This window comes from Belonocnema kinseyi, chromosome 5, assembly GCF_010883055.1.
Source record: "Belonocnema kinseyi isolate 2016_QV_RU_SX_M_011 chromosome 5, B_treatae_v1, whole genome shotgun sequence".
NCBI lineage: Eukaryota > Metazoa > Arthropoda > Insecta > Hymenoptera > Cynipidae > Belonocnema > Belonocnema kinseyi.
The window spans coordinates 65,074,956-65,080,266 of record NC_046661.1 but is presented as its reverse complement, the minus strand read 5'-3'; the positions used below and the strand labels follow the sequence as shown (position 1 = coordinate 65,080,266).

Genomic DNA, 5,311 nt, shown 5'->3' with positions numbered 1-5,311 from the left:
GAAAAATTATTAATAAAAAAATATATGAGACAAAAGTTCGGAGAGTCAAGATCTATAGAATTTGATGATCTTTAATTTAAAACTGAAAAATTCAAAATAGCAAGAAAATTGAAGGCTCTCGACATTTTTGAATGGAAAAAGTGCCTTTTCTCCAACTGTTTATTTTAGAAATAAGGTTTGCAATAATATAATTAACTATTTAATTCAAAAGCTCCTTTAAATTAAAAATTTCAAATAAAATTATTAGGGGCGGAATGCAGCGAGAAGAAAGCTTTCAAAATTAAGCAACAAGTAAATTATTGAATTATATAAATGTATATATGATGTTTGGTTCAATTTAAATAAATATATACATTACATTAAATAATATTAAATCTATTTTCTCATTTATCATTCGCGCCATTGACTTGTTACCAAATGATTCCCTCAAATTATTTGATTTGAAACTTGATTCCCTCAAACATTTTAATTACAATTACCACTACTTTTTAACAATGTTTCCTTCAAAAATTGAAATTATTAAGATTTTAAAGGTACAAAGATTCTTTACCTTGCAACTTAAGTTGTAGTCTTACATATTCTAATTATTATTATATTTATATTGGATATAAGTAATATATTTTGTATTAATTCTTCTGATCATATATATGTTTTAAATACTTTTGTCATTGAGGTCATAAATATTATTATTTTATTCATATTAAACTACATATCTTTATGACTTTTTCTTTTTCGAAATAATGAGTAATAGTTCCTCTTAGTATTTCATATATTATTTTTCGTTTGTTTGCAAACAGCATCAAGTTTTTAATTATTTTTGTTTTTTCTTCATGCAATTCAATGAAAAAGACAGACCTACTTTTTGTGGTGCCATCTGTTAGCTTAGTTTGACCGACATTTCCCCTTCAGATCGTAAGAAAACTACTACACCATACACGTACACGGTCGAGGCAGGGGGCTGATAGAAGACCACCGAAGTTTTTCGAAACTTTCAGATCGGCAACAAAGATATCTTTGTGGTAACCATGGCCTGGCAATAACTAGCAACACTGAGTAAAAGAAAAGTGGTTGTGCGACTAGGATGAGATGCGCAAACTGAAAATCGCCGGCGTGCGCGCGCACCCTGCCGATAGAAATCTCAAGAGTATTTTCAGTAGAAAAAGCCTGGCCGGTTTGAGACTATTTTAAGGTTTGATTTGAATGATTTAGTCTCTGAGAAAGTTCGAGTCTGAGAGATTTTGTTCCTTTTCAAGGTCCTTTTAGTGGTCCCATGGACATAGGAAACAAGGGACGAGGCATACCATTGCGAGGGTGATGCAATGAGGGGGAGGACCGCCACCTTGTGATGTCCCGCATCAAACATGGCAGCGCCCACATGTTTATATTTTCATGCACAGTTTGTCGGCAAAAATGCTCGTGCGCATAATCAAATGGCACATCGTAAGATAGCGGCTCTCGCCACTCATGGAATTCTCCCTCCTCCCGTGGATTCAACCCCGCTCGCCAAGTTATGATGGCATGCCTAGTCCCGTGTTTCCTATGTCCATGAGCGGTCCTTTTGAGAGTAATCCGATGGTAATATGATGTTTCTTTTGTTTTCGTCAAGTACCGGGCGGGGAGAGTTATTTACAGTAGTTGACCGTTTGCTAACCCGACTCTCCTTTTTAAAATTTTTCTTCTAATTATTAACACTTTGTTTCTAATTGACGAATTTTCTTATTATACCTATTTATAATTGTACGTTATATACTAATATAAAATTTTCTAGTTGAATTAAAAAAAAGTCATTTCTTATTTTAATTTCAGCCTCTCTGCTTGTTATTTATGATCGTATTTTTATTTCAATTTCGGAAAGGACATTTTAAAGATTTTAAAACATTTAAACGAGCTACCTGGACCTTTAAATATATCTGAGGGCCTGCGGAGAATTTCTTAAAGCTACTCAGAGCCTTGAGAATCTTTAGCATATACTCGGAGATTTCTATCGATAGGGCAGTCCTTAAAAGTACTTCATTAAGAAAATTTGATTCTTTAAATTTAGCAGAATTTCCTAATTTAAATCGTAATGTATCCTGTATATTATAGTTTTTCATGCAATTCTACCTGGTAACAAGCGTTGAATTCAGAAAAATTAAGAATTTGTATTCCTATGAATACGCGATTTTTCCTCCGTCTAAAAATCCCCTAACGGGAACAGAAAAAGTGCAAATCCTATTCCTCTCAATCGACTTAGTAAAATTTAACGAAAGCATTTATTTAACCTATTTTTCATTATTAAATCTTTTTATATCTTATAAATTCGAAAAATATTCAAATTTATATTTTAATCATTTATTGAAATGTCTTAGAAAATGCAACAAAGAAATCTATGCAAATGTGTGAATTTAAATAATTTTAACTCTAGAGAGGCAGAGTTGAATTGGTGAGAATTAAAATTTCAGAATTTATATTCAGCATGAAGGAATTAAAACAACTTATTACAAATATTTGATGAACTTATTAGAAGGAATTAAATAAAATCAAAATATGACCACTTCTGAAGAATAAAAAATATCTGTGTCAGGTGCGTTACCGGTATAATTAGAAGGAATTAAATATATTGAAAACACGTTCCCTTTGGGAGAATAGAAAACTGTGTGGCGGTCGCCATGGAAATAGAAGTCAATAAGTTTAGGAGGTATCTTATTCTTATTGTGACATTTTAGACAGATGGAAAAATCGCGCAATCAAAATAATAGAATAATCTTCACTTTTGCGCTGAAATATGAAAATATAAATTTTTCTTTATTCTACTTTTATTACAAGGGACTCATCATTGTCCTAAAGAAGACTAATTTACCTATTTTAGGATTGTGGTATTTCATACTTCACACGTGACTTAGTGGAACTCCTATGCGCCTTAAACTTAAACTTCGAACGGAAATGACATAGGATGTCTTCATGGTGTTTTGATGATGAATTAATGATATCTTCGTGTAATTTACAAATTTATGATAAACCAGTTTTTCCACTTTTAGAACATTTTCGGGCTTACTCTAGAGGATGTTTTTGGTTTCGTTCACATTTTCACCATAAAACTTAAAGAAATCTCATAGCCGAAATATTTCTAAGTTGAACTTTAAAAAATAAATTTTAAAAATTAAGTCTCAATCAGTTTTTTGTAATATTTTAGAGCATTTAGGCGTTCAAGTCTTGTGAGAGAAAAATATAGAAATACTTTGAATTTGGGTTGATTTCGAATAATGATAATCTTATACAAGACGCGTCAAAGATATCCTAGGGACATCCTTCCGACATTGTCCCCTGGAGATCCTTTCAAGACATCCTTAAGATGATGAAATGTCAGACATAGGACCTTTTAGAGACATCCTTAAGCCGTACTGATAACATCTTTAAGATATACTCTATGGGGCTAGATTAGAACGTCTTCATTACGACCTCATGACGTCTTTTTTTAAAAGCCTAAAGACGTCCACAAAAAGACGTCTTCAGGATGACTTTAAGCCAAGTGTGCCCACTGGGAAGAGAAGTTGAAGAATGATTTGTTGATTAAGGCCATGTGGCGAGAGGGTCACATGACCAAAACTGGTCATCAATTTTAACTATTTTGGAGAGATACCGACCGTGCTGTCGTCAAACCCTGCAAGAAATTTGCAATGTTGCGAATGGGCTAGTTATGAGGTTTATATTGACCAAAGTGGGACAAAAAAAACAAAAATCGCTAACGAACATTATGCATAAATAATTCAAAAACTAATGTTTGCACTTGAAATGCAAATAAACATGTTTGGTCTGACATACGTATCAGTCTGGTATCAGCTCTGTCGAAGCAGCACTAGCGCAGCGAGTAGACAACTTCGAACTTCTAGGGGTCTGTAGGTAAAGCAGATTGCATGATTACCGCCAGAGAAAGCTAAAAGCATGGACATAGGAAACAAGGGACTAGGCATGCCATTGTGGGGGTGATGAAATGAGGGGGGAGGTCCGCCACCTTTTGATGTCCCGCGACAAACATGGCAGCGCCCACATGTTTATATTTTCATGCACAGTTTGTCGGCAAAAATGCTCGTGCGCATAATCAAATGGCACATCGTAAGATGGCGGCTCTCTCCAATCATGGAATTCTCCCCCCTCCCGTGGATTCAACCCCGCTCGCCCAAGCTAGGATGGCATGCCTAGTCCCGTGTTTCCTATGTCCATGGCTAAAAGTCAAACTTCTGCTGTAAAACCTAAATGTATCCGTCGAAAATCATTATTTGCATAAATAAACTTTTTTCTTCCTCCGGCTCTTTGCAAGACCACAAACGATCCTTTAATATTTATTAACATTTCCCGAAAAAAATTTCCGCCTTATTTAGACTTTTATTTTTCAATATGGGTGAAAAAATATTGATCTTAGGGCTGACTTGATCAGCTGTTATACTCATCACATGGCCTTCATGAAACAGATGTGAAGTGAACGTTTGAGTTGCATTTGTGAATTACGAAGAAGTGGAGAAATAAGTATGTGTTTATGTTGAAACACTATGAACATTAATAATTTTATAAGAATTAATGTACATTTTTACTTAAAAATATTCTGAAAATAATTTTTCTTGCTAATGATACCCAGCAAATATGGTTACAGAACAGGTCTATAACTGTTCTAGAACACCAAAGAACGTGTTCTAGAACAGGCTAGTAACAGGTTACGAATATGCGAGTAACTATGTCATCGCCCATACGCTAGAACAATTCTGTAACAGTTCTAGAACGTTGTGATAGCCGATCTGTTACATTTCTAGAACAATTATAGAACTCAATTACAAATGTTCTATAACAAATCTTTAACAGATCTAGAACGCTGTGACAACCGATCTATACCGACCCCATTTATATCCCGCATTATTCCAGGGATAACCCGTCGGAATATCTTGCGAGGCGGAAATTTTGATATCCCCATGGATAAATTTTGATCCGGTATAGCGCGTACGCAGTCCCAACTAACAAAAATTATACGTCCGAGATATCCACATTAGGGATATTCGCAAGGGTTAGTTCGACCACAGTGATAACGAACTAATCTTTGTTCCTAATTGGTTCTAGAACGCACTTGTAACAGGGTTCTGGAACTTCGATATAACACTGTGACGGCACATTTTAAAATAAAAACTTTAAACAAATATTATAGAGCGTCTGTGATCAGTTTGTTCTAGAAGAATTCCATAGCAACTGTTACAGAACAGTGCTGTCATATGGTTCGAGTACAGTTCTGTCGCAATTTTGTCACAGTCTTCTAGAACACTGTTACCTTTTTGTTCTAGAACAATTC

The 5,311-nt window shown here is 34.6% G+C and overlaps 1 pseudogene; it reads right to left on the bottom strand.

Annotated features, from left to right (window-relative positions):
- Positions 1-4,956: 4,956 nt before the first annotated feature.
- On the bottom strand, positions 4,957-5,098 carry LOC117174029 (annotated as a pseudogene).
- Positions 5,099-5,311: the final 213 nt, after the last annotated feature.